The sequence below is a fragment of the Dermacentor silvarum genome, chromosome 1 (genome assembly GCF_013339745.2).
Source record: "Dermacentor silvarum isolate Dsil-2018 chromosome 1, BIME_Dsil_1.4, whole genome shotgun sequence".
Lineage (NCBI taxonomy): Eukaryota > Metazoa > Arthropoda > Arachnida > Ixodida > Ixodidae > Dermacentor > Dermacentor silvarum.
Window position 1 is genome coordinate 265,108,382 of NC_051154.1, and position 20,654 is coordinate 265,129,035.

The 20,654-nt window shown below is 42.4% G+C and overlaps 1 long non-coding RNA gene across 2 annotated transcripts in view; it reads left to right on the top strand.

Annotated features, from left to right (window-relative positions):
* LOC119437138 (uncharacterized) overlaps positions 1-19,629 on the top strand; it is a 68,884-nt gene extending 49,255 nt beyond the window's left edge. The window contains exons 7-8 of one of the 2 annotated variants that reach the window (XR_007464864.1): positions 918-1,143; positions 4,205-19,629. This is a non-coding gene — a long non-coding RNA (uncharacterized LOC119437138). Of the gene's footprint in view, positions 1-917 lie in introns of both variants that reach the window. The other variant, XR_007464863.1, reaches the window with a different exon arrangement.
* The last annotated feature ends 1,025 nt before the right edge of the window (positions 19,630-20,654 follow it).

Genomic DNA, 20,654 nt, shown 5'->3' on the forward strand with positions numbered 1-20,654 from the left:
TGGCCTGCATTTTTATGGCAGCATTGTCTACAGGTAGCAAATGTTTTCTTACCATGCTCAAAAGGTGGTTGCAGAGCCCCTTTAATTTAAACTGGCTTCATTTACAAAATTCTTTGAATTTAGTTCTTCACTTCTGTGTGGTTATTTTTGGAAAAGTCATCCTGTTAGTTGCACTTGTTCTCAGAGGTCCATCTGCGTGTTTACCCAAATTCATCTGTCAATGCTGCCTGTAACCATTGTGAGCCCAAACGGGAGAGAGAATATTACAGCACCATGTGTTAGTACAGTGCCCTGCACTGCTCCATGCAACCATTCTTTTGTTTCTTTGACCATATCAGCATTGTCTCGGAGCAGAATGAAACTTCTTTTAATTTCAGTTAGTGTCAGCACTGAAGGCCTTTTCAAATACAGAACTGAATTATGGGTGGGTATGCCTATATTTTTTCTGCAGTTCTACATCAATGTTGCTGCTAGATACGTGCGCGCGGTATTTGGGTACCGAACGCAATTGGTTCCCCGTTGGAAATTTTTTTTTCTCCAAATTTTGTGGGGTGCAGCCTTTACATGGGTGCGGTCCTTACACGAGTATATGCAGTAGTTAGCCAATGTACAAACCAAGTAAGCCCCTTGTTACTTTAATTCTCACTTAACCATTGTCGACATCAAAGGGTCTCTTGAACCAATGGTTTGATACTGGTTCCTGTTACATTACTTTCTGCATGAGCTCTCTCTCTTTATAACAAGCCACAGGTTTGTTGATATAAATCACAAATTGTTTCAGGCTGTATAATAGCTAAAACAAGCTGCTGAGTTTTGTGCACGGTGTAAATTCTGTGATAGGCTGGTGAGAAGTTGGTAATTGGTGGTTTTATTGTTACGTCTCAAATGATGGGCATTCCTTGCGTTCTTCCCATCAGGCAGCCCTTTCACCAGCGCCCGCCCAGGCAGTGACGGGGCCCAACAGGTCCATCTTGCAGTAGCAAGATGGACCCTGCAGCTAACGCCAGTCACCAAGAACTGGTTCGTGGGCAACTGGATGACAGCGGCAAGATAAAACCTGCAGCCAGCACCAACTACCAACAACCGGTTCCCGGTTCACGAGCGGCTGGATGAACGCAGCGCATCATGACTGCACGGTGCAGGGTGAGTGCCTGGCTTTGCGCTTGAGTAATCAGATCTTTTAGCCTAGACTTGTTAAAAACCTATATTGTGTATACAACTGCCTATTATGACATTGTGTTTGTAGCGTGTCTCAGCAGAAAGCAGCCTTCAGCATAGATCTGAACCAGCTACTAAAGCCAGACCTCATACTTATGGGGGAGTAATTGGGACGTAGCGATCTACTGCAATTCTAATCAATTAAAGGTGACTCAGGATTTATGTCTTATTGCAATTGCTTCAATGTAGTGGAAGAGAACTTGGGGAGTTGGTGCTACTTCGGTGGATAGGCGTTTGTTTTCTGCTATATTTTCCAAGCTTAGAGTTCTTAGAGGAAAATAGAATTGAAACACTGGTAATTTTTACTTGCATTGCAATTTGTGCGGATTTAAATACGAAAACACCGGTGTACTTAGATTTAGGTGCATGTTAAAGAACCCCAGGTGGTCCAAATTATTCCGCAGTCCCCCACTACAGCATGCCTCATAATCAGATCATGGTTTTGGCACGTAAAACCCCATAATTTAATTAATCAATTTGTGCAGGTTTTGCAACAAGTATTGTGGAATAGCTGAGTCAAAGCTTAAAGTAGTGACCATGGACCTAATGACTTTACTGAGGGCTAACTGTTGCAGTTGTGGGAAGAGCTCGATGTTGAGGTAGAGGATGACAGGTCAGAAGCTGAAATTAGAGCCATTTTAGAAAGCAACAGTAATCAGGAATACTTTGAATACTTCGGCAATTTATTTTGAAAAGACCAGGAACAGGAAGCAATTGAGCATGAGCACGAATTTAAAACACAGGAATGGATTAGGCAACAAGATGAAAAGATTGAAACTCTTAAGACTAGAGATTGAAAGAATGGAACAGGGTTTTGAAGCAAAGCAGCTGAAATGTCGTGCACTGAAGGTGCGAAGAAGTAGCACGCACGGTTCTGCCGATGGTAGGAAGAGGCTAATCCCTGTGAGCCTAAATGTACGTTCATAGGTGGTGCCAAATCCGTAGACCGTGGCATAGCTGCCGAGAAGCCCATTGATGGGGACCGGATTGAGCACGACGAGTTTACTGAGGGCTAACTTGTTGCGGTTGTGTGAAGACCTCGACATTGAGGTAGAGGATAGCAAACAGGTCAGAAGCAGTTAGGCCAGCTGTGGACAACTTGGCACAGTTATCAAGGGAGTACGAGTACATCGCGAAGGCAGCTCTTGCAGTAGTAGTCCAAAGTGACCCCGACTAATTAGACAAGAGCACCAGTGCAGAATTCAGTCGGTCAGAAAAGTGCTCTAAAGCACAGTGTAGGCAGGGCAGTGCAGTTGTTGACAGCTCCCAGGTTTCCAAGCTTTGTTGCACAAAAGAAAATAATAGCATTGCCCCGAAGTGTTTGAAGCTGTCCGTGAGTTGATGTAGCAATGAGAGGAATGACTTACCCGCAAATCATTCAGACTGTGCAGTTGAGATAGAAATCATGACTGATGATATGTGATCTGGTCAGCACGAGATGCGAGCAGAAGGCTCAGAGATGAGCACCAGAAAGCGTGCTAAGAAAAAGCAGTGTCGCGGAGTCAGGAATGCGGCAGAGAAGGCAACACGGCAGAATAAAGCGAAAGGCGCAACTGTGGGGAATGCAGTGAAAGAGTTAAAAAGAAGTGTTTTTTGTCACTTTAAATGTTTCCAGTCAGAGTGCGTTCGAGCCGCCGGATGAGAGAAAAAAAGAAGGGGCCATTCGGTGCGGAGGTGGACAAAAGCCAGGGGGCAATTATATTCCCCCTCATTCGGTTCTTTTCAAGGTGTACTTTGTATGACACAGGAGAGCGAGGCAGTAAGGCAACACAAATTGGTCATACGAGGCAGTGAAATTGCAGTGCGATGCCTAGAAGGCATGTTAACTATATGTGAAGTGTCGGGGTCTGCAGCGAGGGGAATGACCCACGTGCTCTTCGTATTCCCTCACTGACAAGACAAGCTTTCAGACCGCGCCCACCTCAAGTATGGCTTAAAGATATGACGCAACTGTGGCTATTCAGAATACAAAGTGGTATGCAGGTTTTGTGGGAGCAATAGTTTGTTTCTTTATTTTTAGTGTTCAGTTGAACACTTTGAGATCTCCGAGACTAGAGATCATTTGGATATGCATGTTTCGAGCTTTGTTTAGATTGAACTGTTTTAGAAGCTCATCGATATTCTCAAAATGATGGTTTGCGCGCAGATAAGTTGTTGAAACTTTGCTTTATCGATATGTCGTTCTTTTTTTAATCAGATAGGCTTCTTTGTTGTGTGAGATAGGCTTGCAGCATCAAGTCCAGGTTATTTGTTTGAAGCCTGTAGTGGCACGCTTGAGTATCAGTTCACTTCATGGAAGTGTTCGCGAGATTTTTCTTGGAAAGTAAAACGCGTTATTTGGAGGGGCCGTTGTTTAACTGCACCATTTTAGAAAGTGTTTGTACCGTTACTTCAAAGCATGTCTTGTGCGAACACAAAGAAGCAAAGTGTTGGTGAGTGTTTTGCACATGTATCTATAAGAGGGCAGTGTTTTGAGTATTGCTTAGAGCGTGTGTGTAAGTATTTAGAAATAATCGCGAATCTTTGTGTGGTTTTGAGGGCGTAACTTACACAATATTTTTTTTTGTTATCTCTTTAATGTGTGTCTTTTGTAGACAAGAGGAAGAAAATGTTAGTGCATGAGTCGCACATATGAGTTAAGAGTTTTGACCGCAAAGCGCAATTGCGGTCAAAAACGTCGACCGCACAAAATTTGGGGCCCAAATTATTGGGTCAAGCGAAGCCTGGTGGATTTAAGCTGATTTCGGGTGCTTTCGCGCCATGTGGCCCTTTGTCACTGGAAAGGACTCTTCCGTATTTGATTGTGAATCCTGGTCTAATGTCAGAATTGTGGGCTTCAGCGAAGGTTTAGTGATTTGATTGCTGCTTTTGTACTTTTATTAGATAGGGCAGGTGCGTTGCTTTGTTTACTAGACCCGATGGCTCTTGGTGCGAGCACAGTGCTTTCCTTTGCCCTGTGGTCGTGTGTGTGATTGCGTGTTTCCAGGACGAAGGCCACAACGAAGCGAATGCTGAGACTTCAAGCTGCAGTGTGTCATCAGCCTTCACATCTGGAAGATCCCTGAAATCGCGACTGAACATCAATGCTTCGGGCAACCTGGTAGCTGGTCACCCTTAGGTCGAATCACCCTATGGCGGAGGAGTCTGTTACCTCTCAAATGATGGGCATTCCTTGTGTGCTTGCCACGATGCAGCCCTTTCATCAGCGCCCGCCCAGATGGCGACGAGGCCCAACATAGACTGTGACCCATGAACAAAGAAGCTCCCCTCAAGGTGACAACGACCACTGGATTCTGTAAATGCGGTAACCACCATGAAGGCCAGGCTTCCCGGGCTGCTGCAAGCGACCGGCATGGAGATGCCACTAATTGATGCAAGGGGCCAACTTCGAGGACTTACTTCAGTGGGAACTGGGCCGACCTGAGGTTCCCAATTTGCCACGTGGTTGCATCGTATGCAGAGGCGATCGCACATCATTGGAGGCGGAGTACGGCAGAATGGTGCAATGTCATGGGTAGGACATTGCGATCGGTTCGATGATTGTGACTGGCCGACACACTGTGATAAAATTCCCTGGTCTAGTCACCTAGAGAAGATGACTGTTTTATAAGCAGACACCTTTGGTGCAGTGAGGGTGTCATGATGTGTCCTGATGTGTGCTGAGACATTTAGTGGGCTTCCGTATCTGGAGCCAGTGTAAATAATGGGAAAAAAAACTTTTTCTTTCGCTCCTACTCCCGGACGTACTCATACCTGTGCGTGGAGGATTCCTGGCCTATACGCTACCCTGAGCCGCAACAATTGGCATTGATCTAAGAATGCAACTAAATTGCAGTTGACTGAATGAAAAACAGAATAAATGCTTCATAAATTTTCAGCCACTGTCTAACACCTCAGGGAGCACAACAGCGCTACTAAAACGGCTCGCTTATGTTATTAATAACTACATGTATTCGCAAAGTGTAACTGACCTTTATTGTTCTAAACGCAGTGCACTTGTTGATTAATGGACGAACCCTAAATCACACAAACACCGAGTACTCGTGTTTGTTTGATTTTTATATGTTTCAACAAGTGTGCTGCCTTTAGAACAATAATGGCCAACCAATACCTCCTCAGCAAGTACAACTGACCTGTTCAAGAGATATGGCATCTTTATGAGCATAAGCCCGTAGATGATGTGCCCAATCTGGTTGCAGAATAGTAGCAGGTCAAATAGTCAAAACGAATTGGCCATAATGAGAGTGGATCCAGGTTTCCAAGTCAGAATGCAATCCAGAAGTAGAGATTGTGGAAGGCCGGCACCTTTTGCTTTTGTGCTGGTGTTCAGGAAATTCAGCTGGGTTTTGATTGTGTGATGTGGCATCCAGGCTGACTTGGCACATTCAGTGCAGGCAGTTGAGAGCCCATAAAAAGACAACCTGTAGAATAAATGGCATCCTTATGGCCCTACTTATTTTTCACAGTGACATGCCCAAGTCATTGTAGATCTTGGCAGCTTAAGTAGTTGAGATGAAGTGGCTGCAGTGTACAGGTTAGTTGTACTTGCTGAGAAGGTATTACTGGGCTAGTTGGTTGACCATTATTGTTCTAAAGGCAGCATACTTATTGACACATAGGAAAGCACTAAATCGCACAAACACAAGCATGATCGTGTTTGTGTGATTTAGGGCTCGTTTGCATGTCAACAAGTGCATTGCTTTTACAACAATAAAGATCAGTTATACTTAGCGAATACATCTACTAATACAAGCAAGCCTTTTGAGTAGGGTTGTGCTCCCTGAGGTACTGGACAGTTGCTGGAAATGTATGAACCATTTATGCTGCTTCTCATTTCCTCTTTTCACATTGTCTCCTTCCTGCTTGCTCTGGCAGGCAACATGTAATTAAACCTTGGCCCTGACGAATTCACTATGTCATTGTAATTCATTTCACTAACGCTGTCTCAATTAGAAATGTTCCAGTAAACTAACTCGACAACATTTTTAATGCCAGCAGACGAGGACGGAAGGAAGACGTGGACAACACAATGCGCCTAGTTCAACAAATTTATTCCCCCCCAAAAAACACCTTTCTACACCATGCACAGTAGCGCCACACCTGATCAATATGCCAAACTGAGTTTTCCAAAAAGGCCGCTTCTTTACCTATCAGGTTGATAGACAGAGTGCTTATACAGCTTTCACCACTCTGTTTGATAGCCTGTGCCTCAATAATTTCACGCACATCTTTATCTCTGTGCCTGGCCAAAGTCATAAAATCGCCAAACAAAGGAGTGCAGCCTCATTCATGACAGTGAACAGACAGGTGACTGTCACGGTAATTTACATTTAAGTAATGCTCTCTTATGTGGTCATTAAGACATCATCCTGTCCGTCCTATGTATTTCTTACCGCAGGACAGCGGCAACTCGTACACCACTGCTCTCACAAAAGGATTTCGGTGCGTTTTGGAACACCTGACCACAGACTTCCGGCACGGGTCTGTCAACCAACACACTCTGCTAAGTTTATCGGGTGCTGGAAAAAGCAACTGTTGCGTTCACACGACTAGCAATTTTTTTCAGACAGCGTGCCATCCTGTGTAGGTAGGGCACAACCGCTACCTTTCGTTTGTTTTGTCTCTGTTCATTTATTGTATCCCGAGTGCTATTTTCTACACATCTTTTCAGGAACTACAGAAAGCTGCAAGGACTTCGGAAACCCTGCTTTAGATAATCGTTCCGATTGATTCTTCAGGTTTGTGTAAATCTTGTGATGGCATGGCTTTCTTAAAGCATTACCAAGGCAAAAGTTAGCAATGCTCCTTTTAACAAGTTTCAAATGGGCAGAGTTGTACGGTAGCAAGGGCTATTAGCTCTAGGCTTATATATCAACACGTGTGTTAGTCCGAAAACTCAAGCTAGATGTCTAAGAACTGCAGTGCTCTTTCGGCGGGCAAGTCCTTCGGGCGTCCGAAAGTCTGTGGTCGGGTGTTGCAAAACGCATCGAAATCCTTTTGTGGATTGTGAAGAGGCAATCGTGTACGAGTTGCCGCTGTCCTGTGTAAGAAGTACATAGGACAGACAATGTCTTAATGACCGCATAAGAGAGCATTGCTCAAATGTGAAGAATTACCATGAGTGTCACCTGTCTGTTCACTGTCACGAATGTGGCTGCACTCCTTTGTTTGGTGATAGTGTGGTTTTGGCCAGGCACATAGATAAAGATGTGCGTGAAATTATTGAGACACAGGCTATCAACCAGAGTGGTGAAAGTTGTATAAGCACTCTGTCTATCAACCTGATAGGTAAAGAAGCGGCCTTTTTGGAAAACTCAGTTTCGCATATTGATCAGATGTGGTGCTACTGTGCATGGTGTAGAAAGGTGTTTTTTCGAAATCCTTCCGTGGATTTTGAAGAGGCAGTGGTGTACGAGTTGCCGCTGTCCTGCGGTAAGTACATAGGACAGACAGGACAATGTCTTAATGACTACTTAAGAGAGCATCATTTAAATGTAAAGAATTACTGTGCTAGACCAACACATGTGTTGGACATATAAATGTAGAGCTAATAACAATAAGCCCTTGCGACTGTACAACTCTGCCCATTCGAAACTTGTTAAAAGGAGCATTGCTAACTTAGGTCTTAGAAAGGCATTAAAAAAGTTGTGCCATCACAAGATTTACACAAGCTTGAAGAATCAGTCAGAACGGTTATCTAAAGCATAATTTCTGGAGTCCTTAAGGGTTTCTTAGCAGAGGGGTTGCTGAGAAGATGTCGTGTAGAAAATAGCACTCGGGGCACAGCAAATGAACAGATACAAAACAAAAGGTAACAGTTGCGCCCTACCTACACAGGACGGCACACTGTCTTTAAAAAATTGCTAGTTGTGTGAACACAAGAGTTGTTCTTTCAGCTCCAAATAAACTTAGCAGGGTGTGTCAATTGACAGACCCGTACCAAAAATCTGCAGTTTCGTGTTCCAAAGGCATCGAAATCTTTTTGTGGATCGTGAAAAGGTAGTGGTGTATGAGTCGCCGCTGTCCCGCAGTAAGAAGTACATAGGACAGACGGGATGGTGTCTTCATGACTAAAGAGAGCATCGTTTAAATGTGAATAATTACCATGATGGTAATCTGTCTGTTCACTGTCACGAATGCGACTGCGTTCCTTTGTTTGATGAACAGTACGGTGCCTGGGCTCTTGAGCACTTATTAAAATGTTTGACTGACACTATTCTCTGCAGTTTATTCATAGACCAGTGCCAAGGTGAAAGAACATACATGAAGCTGGTGTCAAGAAGCAAAAGGCAGATAGGAAAGAGAACGAAGAGAGTTGCAGTCCTTTGCTTCTCCAACAATGGGACACCTACACAAAGATGACTTAGACTGGAGGCATCACTAAACTATAGTTTTGTTTTTCTTCTTGTCGTCTGGGGATAACTCGCATGCATCTGCAATTTTACTCCAGCTAATACCGCAAGTAACAGTGTAGTACTTACTGCAAATAATATTATGCCAGCTGTCATGCCACTGCATCGCGTTAAGGGCAAAACTGCAACTTTTTCGTTACACAGGCATTCTGCATAAAGGCGGCTAGTCCAAAAGAAACTTTGCATGTGTGCACAGCAGAGTGACACCCCATTCAAAATTTGATTTAATAATAAGCTTTACATTGTTCATAGTTTAATTGTTTCAAGGCATTCACTTATGATGCCAGGACAGAGTCTTGCAACAAAGCAGTTACCTCATGATTCTGAACTTCCTGCTTCTCATGTGAACTCATTCTGCCATGTTCCATCAAACACACTGACTTCCCAGTGAAAACACTTCATCAATAGAGCATCCAAATCATGTCCTAATGTCCGTGCACCATTTCGGAGACAAATAAGCCATTTGGTGGATGTCCAGTTAAGGATATCCTGCCATGCATGTCCCAAGGATATCGCACATGGATATTTTTTGAGATACACATGAATATGTGTCCTGCAAGCGGCGGCGTCTTTGAGTTCCCTTGTAAGATAATTATGTTTGCTCACATGTTTGAATTACAATTCAAAGCTATCATGTCTGCAACTCGTGTGTGCATTTTACCGAGCGAATTTTCTGGCGCAATTTACTTGGGAAAATTATGTTAGTTCAATAAGCCACTTGCACTTAGCAGAAGGCTAGAAGAATTAGGAGCATACTGCACTTCCGCATGCGTGCCTGGCATGCATGCGTAACGTGTGCACTCAATGTACTATCTGTTCTTGATGTGTGGGCGCTTTGCCTGGTTGCATCTGTCACGCAGGGTGTGCTGTGAAAGTAATAGGCATTACAGGAAACTTTCTGTGAAAGGACCTGGCACATGTATGTAAAATGTATAGTATGTCCTCATGATGTCCCTCGCAGACTTGCAAGGCATGTGCGCAGGACATGGAAAGTGTGGCCAAAGGATATTTTGAGGGACTGTCCACAGGACGTATTCGACACATCCCTAGGATATCCATTGGATGTCATTGTTGTCTCTGGGTTTCCACACGGCTGTTATGCTGACGAATGTATGAAGTTACACACCAAAAGAAGGAAGTCCAGGACACCATTATTGAGTCGAGTCTCGTTATAACGAAGTCGCATAGGCCACAAAAATACCTTTGTTATATGCAATATTCGTTGTAAGTGTACACACACAAATGTCGGTGAAAAAAATTCGCTATCACTTCAATGCAAGAAACATTTTTTAAATGCAAGCAGGGTGCTCTAACGGGCCAGCAAAAGATCTCCTGCAGATTTTGATGGCCCGTCGGCATCTTGCCATGCTGATACAAGGCATGGGAGCAAGAATAAATGCTACATGTGGGTGCTCTGCATGTCGTACTGCGTACAAAATTTTGGTTATTATTATTCTAGTGTTAGGGGTAGGTAGCGGTGCTGCAGGGAAGTGTTAAAAAATCATGCATATAAAAATTTGTCGGTGACAGTATTTAATATTTTTTTACCAGAATATATAAATTAAGGCACCTGCAAACAAAATTTGCTTCGCTATACCCGATATAGAGTTGGATACCACATTTTTTATTTTGTTATAGCAGTAGGATACTCCATTGAAATAAAGCATAGCCAACCAAATTTCATATTTACTTCATCATATCCGATAATTTGTTATATCTGTGTTGGCTGTATTGAGGTTTGACTGACATTTCTATTATTGCAGAGTTCTTCGCTTACCCCTGAAATTAAAGAATATGAGCCTCTTTACATCAGGTCATACAAAATTCATAGACTTGGCAGGATCGGGCATCAGGCTGGCAGTATTTAATACTACTTCAAAAACCTAGCATGGTTTCCTCTTGGCTAGCTGTTCTCCCTAGCAAGACGAACACTTTGGGGGAGTGGGTAGCATTTCCAGAGTGATTCTTAGAAAGCCTTCAGGCTCTCCAAGCTTGGAGCAGAAATGTAATTTGTGAATGAGAGTTTTTGTTTGGAAAACAGCCTTGCAAGGCAGCCTATTACATAATTTTGCTAACTGTCCATTGTGCTCAGAGTTGCAGAGAGCTTCTCCTGTGTTTTCTTGTTGGAAATTTCACATACAGTACCTGCAGCATACAATTTATTCTTGAGCGAGTAATACGATTATCGACCTCTGTGGAACAGGCAACTTTTGCGTTTTCAGGCGTCCAAAACAGACACCAGCAAGCTACCTGTCAATGCCCTTCTAAAGTGCGAGAACTGTGTAATATTCCGAGAAGTGATATTGATCTGGACAGCAACAGGCTTACGAAAAACAGATACTGTGAAACATTGAATCCATAAATAAAACATCACACAGCTACAGTTAACCATGCACATCACGAGGTCGTATCACGAATGCTTCCCCCTCAAAATCTTCATTGTATTATTCCTGAAATTTAAGAGCCCTGAAATTGATGGACGTTTTCCAAATCTCCTGTAAGTTGGTCTGTAAGGCTCTGCAGATAGCCGAAAAACTCTTTTAAAAACTCGGACCCATTGCGTATCTGTTAAGAAAGTGAGTGCTATGTTTTCTTGGGACCTGCTTACCCATTGAGCGAGCTTTGAACTACTGCTGGTCCCACATCACACTGCTTGTTGTGGGGGCCCCTCAAAGAAGCACATCCTGCATCATCCTGAAGAACTGGTGCCGTGAAGTGCCCAGTGCCAAGCTGCCATAATGCCAAATTTTCTGGAATAGTGCACCCAGAAGAAAGAAGTACAGACTTTGCCGATAATGCAAAGCAGTGGCGCAATAGCTGGTGCAATATTTGGCACAGTAAGCCTTGCACTGTTTCGTGTGGTATTTATTGTAGTAAATATTCGCAGGTGTGTGCAAGCAATCTGCTTTAGAGAAGAATGTTTTTCGGTGTTGACTATAGCACATGTCCTCATTTGTAAATGTGACATTTGCCGGTGGTGAATTGGAAAGACACTATTTCTTCTTCTTTGTCTTTCTTACCCAACCTTTGACTCCTTACCACTGGCTTTGTGTAAATTCTTTCTGGTCGGTGCTAGTTTATAAATTACCTATAGGAGCATGGCATCTGCCATTGTAGCTCTCCAGGTGCATTTTTCTTTTCTCTTGTAGCATCGACAGAAGCGCAATATTGTGTGTCGTAAATGTTGCAGTTTTGTGCAGTATTGGTTGGAGTAAACATTAGAATATGCACATGAAGCAATCTACTATTGAGAAAATTTAATTAATTGTGGAGATGGCGCTCCTGGTGGTAAAGTGAAGAGAGACGGGTATTTTTTCCTTCTCTTTCCTATCCTGCCTCTCGCACTTTACCGGTGGCTTCATTTACGTTCTTCCACCTCAGTGCTGGTTTATAGGTAAACTGCAGAGTGTGGCATTGGCCAATCAGCAGCTAGCGGCGTGATCACACTCTCCAGATGCAATGTTTTTCTCTGCTATAGTGTCACAGCCGTCCCCGATTCGTCGTCGGCGCGAAGTCAATCGACGGGGTAGACAAGCTGGTTGGTCGTTCCGTACGCAAGCGAGCACAGTGAAAAGAGTCAGAGTCGGGAGTAAACAAAAAAACAAGATATTTATCGGCTGATAAATACACACAGATTAATAAAATACAATAATAAAAAAGACACAAGACAGACTAACACACCTGAGCTTAATATACACAATGATAAGGACAAATAAATACGAGCGATTAACAGTACATCTAAAAATGAAACAGTGCGAGGATCAAATACACAAGAATACACTTAACAGCATTTCACTAAAACAACGTTCAAAAGAAATCAAAGTTCAAAAGAAAACAAATGGTGTCATACGCATGGCCGGGCAGCAGCAGCAAGTCCATAAACCGTGGAAGTTGGTTCACAAAGCTTTCCCGAAGAATGCTGGCGGTCCGATCTTGTCGAGGTGGATGCGAATTGCTGAGCTGGGTTTCCCGGGAGTCTAGATTGGACGTCTTCTCTCAAGCAGGTTGAGCTAACTTGAGGCAAACTACCGTGAGTTTCGTTGCAGACGCTGGTTTGACGCCTCGTACGTCAACAAGTTCCTCGGAGTTCCGACGTGGCCAGGCGGCCCAGGCGATACTGGACGGCACTAGCCCCCTAATGGCTTCTCAGCAGCGCATAGGTTCAGCTTCTAGACTAATCAGCAGGGCCCAAAACCTGCGCTTAAATAGCCTCTCCTTTCCCTAGTTCCCTAGGTAGGGAAACTGCCGCTATGTAGCGTTCTCCGAATTCAGCGCTCTTAGCTCCCAACAATCTTGGCCGCGCCCTTTCACTATGGACGAAGAACCGCAGATTATCCTCTCTCCCAATGTCAAGGGCCAAGGTCGAGCCCGGCACTACCACGTGGCCGTACACGCACACTTCGGGGTCCGTAATCAGCGTGTCGCGTCTGGAATCGAGATGGCAGCCCGAGCGGCCACGACGCTTTTGACGCCCGTAATTCGGCGTGTCGATGTCGAATGCATTATACGCTGCACAGTCAGGAGCCCACGTTTTTGACGCTCGTAATTCGGCGTGTCGTTAATCAGTGTCCAAACCATTCGAAAATATGCCGCTCCGTGACATATAGAATCGGAGAAATGACTGAGAGGTAAAACCTGCTGCTCTGTGGGACTGGAGTTCGAATCCACTCAGGGCACCGTGCATTTTTTTAATTTATTTCTTTATAAACTTCTCGCAAAGCACTCTGGGATTGCTACAACAGATGCCAGCCAACATTGGCACCAGTGGTGGATATCAAAACAATTAGGGAAGAGAGCCCATAACAGTTATCACTGTAAAAAATAAGTGACCAGATGCACACATCACAAGCTGCAGCGAACTTTACTCTGAGCACTCGATGCTTGAACTAGGAAGGTATTTTGGGAACGAGAATTTTCGAGTGCTTGCAAAGCCGCCTTGGGTGTTCAACTTGCAAGGACATGGGAAGATTAATTGACTCTTCCGATAATCCTGCATGTAAGATGTCTGGCAGTGGGGTATTGTCGTCTTTGTCACTCTTGCCCAATATAATTTTATTCTTCAATTCCTCAAGTGTAGAAAAAAATGTAATTGAAGAAAGAAGGGACTGAGATGAAAAAAAAAATTGTTGTCCTTTTGTGCAATTTATTGAATCCACCTTACAGTATTTTTCACGCTTTGCTTGGTCACATATGTCATTTATTGCGGTTTGTGATAAACTCCTCACAGCACATTCATGCTAGTGAACTGACAGATGTTGCTTGCTGCATTTAACATTCTATACATTTTTGTCTTTAATCTATGGACGTATCGGTACTCAAGATTTTTTTCAGGTGTGGCAGCTAGGGCATTTACATGAACCCTACAAAAGTGATTCAAGTTGGTTTGTCGGGCTGAGGTTTGCATGTAGCATTCGTATAAGTAAATACAGTATAATCTTGTTAAATAGAACCTCAAGGGACTGGTGAAATAGTTTCGAATAACAGGAGTTAATGTTTACTGAGAAAGATGTACAGAGGTATGGCATAATATGTCATACACCTTCTTAACACTGTTAGAGATGCTAACCATAAAGAAGTGAATGCAGCAGCTAGTTTGCCCCGTGTTTCTGTTGGGGCTGACAGCCACTAGTTTAACTGGGCTTTGCTAGTTCCGGTTTTGAGGAGCCGCTGACGACATTTCAAAATAAAAACGTAGGTCTTACTGCTCCAGTCTGTAGCTGAATAACATGCAGTCGTGCAAGGGGAGCCCAAATTATGGTACAAGAGCACTGTAACGTGTTTGAAATTACATTTGTCCATATTTTGGTTGTCTGTGGGGCAAGTGGCAGTGCTGCGAAGCTGTCCAGGTCTGTACATGCTATGCGTTAAAATCTATCAAATCTTTGCCTGCTTCAGTCTTTGCAGCCGCTTTTCAAGAATGGCTTTTTGGATAGAAGACAGGTGTCTAAAAAATATATCTTCAGATCCTGCTGAAATTGACAACAAAGTATGAAATTGACAACAAAAAGCACAAGGCAGTAATTATTTGGAAGGAATATGGTCTAAAATTGGTGTAATGATGTACTTTGCATATATGACTCATTTAAAAGTGGCAATATTGACAATATAAAAGAATGTTTTATTCTCATAAGCAAAAGTATTTGTATTGTATACAAGTGATGTGCTAAGTCCTCCATGCAAGTTGAGTTTGGTTTGCTCTGGCTAAACTTGGGGACAGTGGTGTGGCCTGCTTCCACCAATCTGTGCAGACACTGCTATTCATAACAGGGTGATCTGGCAGCAGTCTAACTTGTCCTCTACCAGCTCCATGCATACTTGAAGCTTCAACTGGTAAGCAATGTGAGAGCAGGATGTCGGACATCTTGCTTTGCACTCGAACATCTCACCACCACCACGTGTTTGAGTGCGGGAGCAGTTGTTAGACTGCTCCCGCACTCAAACCAAGCATTTGAAATCTGGCAAGGAGGAGCCAATGAAATCCTCTTACTTGGATTGAATGAACTGCAGAGGGATGCAAATTTAAGACACACAGCACTGAATGAATGTCTTGCACATGGGCGACAGAGGTAGTTTTGCTTGCTTGCTTCAAAAAAGTCAATCACAAGGCCTTTAAACATAAGAAAAGTCAACAACACAAGATGGCCTGGGAGCATCACACCATTTACCGCGAGATAGTGTGCAATCAGTGGTCATGGCACAGTCCTAAAAGCAGGTTAAAAAGAATAGTGGCAGCATAAAAAGCTGCATGAGGCTCAACTTCTACGTTTTCAAATCAGAAATATACCATGCACAATCTCCACGTGTCCTAATTTGGTGACAACAGCTGCATCTATTGGTGGATCTGGTAATTTCATCAAAAACATCGCTACAAGACCCTAGAATGCCCACTTTCTCTCCTCTACTTCAATTGCAGGAGTTCTTGAGACTTTCATAGAGGCTGTTTCAACAGATATCAGAAAAAGCTTCCAAGTGCAAATCAGCTGTATTTCTTATGTGTGAATGAGTGACTTGTGGGAGAGTTTTATATAGTTGACTTGAGCCCAAAAAACATTTCCACGATTTTGTTCGATGGTGTTTCAATTTCAGGAAAAACAAACAGCCTGCAGGCGTAATTAAAAGAAAATGGACTCAGTTTGCTTTTCATGCACTCTTAAAGCCACCTGCTCCAGCTTGCCCTAATCCATTGTTGCAGGCAGACACTGCCTATCGAAAGAGTACTAAATAATTTGATTAAATCCACTGCAGCTATGAGGATACTGCTTCTTCCTGTTAGAACTGCTGGAGCAGAAACAAGCTTCTCCGCCTTGAATAGGATCTTTACTTCCGAAAAGTTTCACTCAACTCCCAGTCATGTGGACACACTCATGAAAAATTGTATAGAAGGCCCTAGCATTTGCAGTATTAGAAGTGCAACAAACATTTTTTTTGTTGTTGTTTATCAACCAAGCATACATAGTCTGGGCAAAGGAAGCACATCAAGTATTGTAGATCTGGGCAAGGGATTATCAGAGATATTTATCTTAGGTGCTACTGCAAAATACTTTTTGGGTATCTAATCTTTGTATCATGCATTCAGCAAGGCTGTACAAAACTAAGATAATTAAGGTATTGTGTATCTTAAAATGCAAGGTAATCCTGTCATGAAATCCACAAAGGTGCCCAGAGTCGCAGAGGGCTAGCAAGTGATAGTTAAAGCTTATTCTAAGAGGTGGTGAATCTTTGCTGTCCTATTTTCTAATAGTAATAAGTAACAACTAAAGACAATCTGGACTATGGAGAATGCACAATACAGTGCCACCTAGAAACTACACACTTTTCTACTGGGGAGCACCAGCCCAACCTTTTAAGACTAGCATTCTGTGTAGGTGCTATCATTTTCAAGAAGCTGCTGCAAGAGGCCACATTTACCTAGCTCTGATTGGTTGGTGAAGCCTAGAATGAGATTGTGGTACTGAGACAATACTCATAAGCACTATGATGGCTTCTTGGAGCTTACACATGAAAGGTGTGCCTTGAAAGGAGCATTCATCTGAGTGCATCTAGAAATCTGCAAATAGCCCAAGTGTGGGAGAGAGCCAGCTAGCTATTGAGACTGTTCCTGGAAGTGAGACCTGCCAGCTGCCTGTCTTCTTACCTTTCATGCAGGGACAATGTGCTTGCGGTTTTGAGCTGCTAACTTTTCTCTCACGAAGGCAGAGCCAGTGAAAGTGAATTGAAGTATACGGAGTTCTGCGATGGCTTCAGCCCATCTGATTGGCTTTATAGTATGTCACGAGGTTCTGGCTTAGGGATCTGAGAAAGGCCAAGGCTTTCAAAGAGGACACCTTGGGTGTGCTTCTTACTAGCTTATAAACTCCTGTAAATACATACTATGTAAAGTAAACCAGTTGCTCTTCGATCTTTGTCGGACTCCTGCTCTTCACTTTGTCTTTCTGCCCAGTGTAGGAGGGATGATTAATGGCGTGGGCCAGCTACCAGTTTTGAGAGGTGCCCAGCACAACCTTTTATAACCTTAATTTTCTTGAGATAACAGGATGCTGCATGTGGGCCTTGCACATATTGATAACAAGAACCAAGTCAGGCAGAACTAACACCCTACATAATTCTTATAAAAATATATCACTAAGGAGCTATAGTTTGCAAACAACCTAAGACATTTTTATCAGTTTATAAAGATTACTTATTGACTTGGCATGTTTCATTGTCTTAGAGTGTGTGGTATTGGAAGTATGTGCCACAGTAAAATGGGGCTGGGCTTCTGAAGCTGCCCTTTGACAGCCTTTTATAAGAATGCAAAGAAGCACCACAATAGAGCGAGTGCTGATACCAAATGTGGGTCATCACTCAGATTTTGTACGCCATGTGTGAGTAGGGGTGTGCGAATATTCTCAACTTTCGAATAATGAATCGAATATTGTCTTATTTGATTCAGTCTTCAAATCAAGTATTCACTATTTATAAGTACGAATATTTGTTCTAATAGTTTTTTGAATATTTAAAATCGTCAACTGTACTTAATCAAGTATAAAAATTCAAGAAGATACGGTAAATTTCATTCCTGCAGCTATAGCAACATGAAATATATGAAGTTATGTAATGGAACAGGCTACATCGCTTGGGGAGCCAAATTGTGCTGTCTAAACTGCGATCATTCACACTCTCCGAAGAGTCCTGTGTATGTGAACGAACTGCGTATTTGTTTGTAATGCTCCGTTTATGTTTTTAATAAACAACACTTCATAACATGCAATGTAACGACTGAAACTTGCTAAGTTTATATACATAGAATGTTAAGATGGTGTTACATTAATGGTGTAAACGGCCATTCATTAATCAAATTCGATTCATATTCAATTTGGTCTCAAAAATTACTATTCACACGTCCATATTTGCAAGTTCTTTCTTTTTTCTTGGCCGCCATTTTTTCTATTTCTCTTTCTTTCATTAAATTTATCCCAGAGCTTAGGAACAGTTTACTTCTTTAACTTTTGAAATAAAACCCTTGGTTTCCATTTTCTGAGTTCACCTTGCATTTTGCCTTGAAAGTCAAATTGGCATTTTTTTTTTTTCAGAAGGATGCGTTGGCACACACTGCATGTTGTTTGAAAATGGTGTTTAGAGTACTGTAATGGTTTATAACACAAGTGTTCTTGATATTGTGTAGCAGAGCAAAGAGATTTTTATACATGCCTGCCTATACCCATCGGATTATGTGACTGCAGCATTATTTAACCAAAGATAATGCAAATATATACAATGAAAATGTTGGAAGTTCTTTAGAAGTGTGTCTGGGACATTCCGCAGCGATGTCGCCACTCTCTAGATCTGTAGCCCACAACACAGCAAGGGCAACTCATGGTGATCGGGAAAAGTGTTCTGTAATCTCCCATGAAAATAAAATGAGCTAAAGAACTTCCAAAGGGAAGCCTCAGTTCAGTTATTTGGATGTATACTTCTTCAAGATCTCCTGTAGCTGGGCTAATTCCACGTTAGTAGTGGTCCAAAAAACTCCTTTATTAAGTTTATGAGAATATGTTAGACCTTTATCTCTGTTTTCCAATAACCGCAATTAATTTATATCAGAATAACAGAAGAACAGCCATTTATACGATCATAAAAAGAATTTGTCTGGATAAAAATCACCAGCCCTTCCCCTGTCGAGAAAGTGGGGGTAAGCAAAGCTTGTCGTGTGTGTATCTGACCTTCGTGGTGATTTTCTTTCTTTCACTCTCTCTCTCCCTCTCTTTTTCTCTCCCTCTCTCTTTCTTTCTCTCTTCCATTCTCTGACCTTTGTGGTGACTTTCTTTCTCTCTTTCCTTCTCTCTCTATTTCTTTCTCTCCCTGTCACTTTCTCTCTTTCTTTCTCACTCTTTCTCTCTATGTATCTTTCTCTCTCTCTTTATTTCTCTATCTCTCTTTCCCTCTCTCCTTATTTCTTTATTTCTCTCTCACTCTCTCTTTCTGTCTCTTTCTTTTCTCTTTCTTTTTTGTCCCTGGTATGTGCCATTGAGCTTGGACCTTTTCTGCACTATTGCCAAGATCGGCCCACTTTTCAGCGTGACACTGCCGCCGCCACCACCACCACCATCGCTGACACTTGTGAGCCTATAAAGCTTCGCTTAAAAAATGGCCCCCATAGTATAGGATTCGAACTCATGTCTTCTCATTCGCGAGCCTGATGCTTTAAACATCGTACACCGCAGCTCTTTTTTTTTTCTGTACGGCATGGTAAAAGGGCAGTAGCTCTCTACAACCAGTAATGCTTAGTTACACACTTAGTTAATACTCAGGCAGGCAAACACAGGCATCTAACAAGGACAAGCCTTCAGGCTGCTGCTCTTGAGCCGCACACTATGTACATAAGCCACTGTTTCCCGAATAAACAATTTCGGTGATCACGGGGTTTCTGCGTGTTTATCGTGCATCCTACTTTTCCACAGACTATGTAAGCCATTTAGTACGAACATGTTATATTATGGGGGATCTTCGAGATTTTTGAAAGGCAAAAAAGCAGCTTAGTAGAAGGGAGATAATTGTGGGAGCATATTATAGCAGCTCAACGCAGGTGCTGCTTTGCATATGCTATGCAAGGAGAGTCTGCCGTTGCATGTACTTGCCACCATATGCGACTGCAAAAAGAAAGCTGTCCGATTCCTCTTAGAATGATTAAACGTGATACACATTATGTGATATACGTGTAGCGCAATCAGGGCACACAAGACGACAGAGCTAGAAGAAAACTCTGTCATTTTGTGTGCACTGTTTGCACTATGTCATTTTGTGTGCACTGTTTGCACTACAAATCGCATAATGCAATACCAACTTGTCCATCAGTCCATTCTATTGAAGCATATATGTTTTACAAGTAATGTCATCAAGTGAGCAGTCTTTACACATGCTTATGTTGAAATTGGCGTAAGAGCTCTGTTCGGTGTATAAGCACATTTATCACTTTAAACGTAGATTTTGATTACTTGTCGTGATTGCATGTCATTTCTTCTATTTTGCACCTCATATGTGGGTATATTCATGCAATCCGTGAATTCTATTTTGCTTAACACAATTAAATGCACCGGCTTCAGTCTGTGTGAACATCGAGACATTGCAACTTTTTAATTTACAAGAAACTGAACCTTTCAAAAAACACTTTTGCACGTTTTAGAAACTTAAAAAAAAAAAACAATGTACAAGGAAGTATTCTCAGTCAAAATCAATATCTAAATATGCTCTTTATGTGGAAGTTTTCAAGCCGTTTTCAAAAACCTATTACCATAAAAGTTGAACTTTTCCTAATACTATACCAAGATGTCTATGTGCCTTTCAAGTCATTTCAGGATGTTTTGTGTTTAGTGGGCCGTAAACATGCCAAACAGTGAAGTATGCTTTCTCAATTGCTTCCACACCAAATTTTTGAACTGTAAATTTAATTTTTTGAAGGGTGTAATTACTACACATTGAAGGGAGGGGCAGTTTATACTGGGTGTCCCACGCAACTTGAGCCAAACATTAAAAATAAGCAAATGC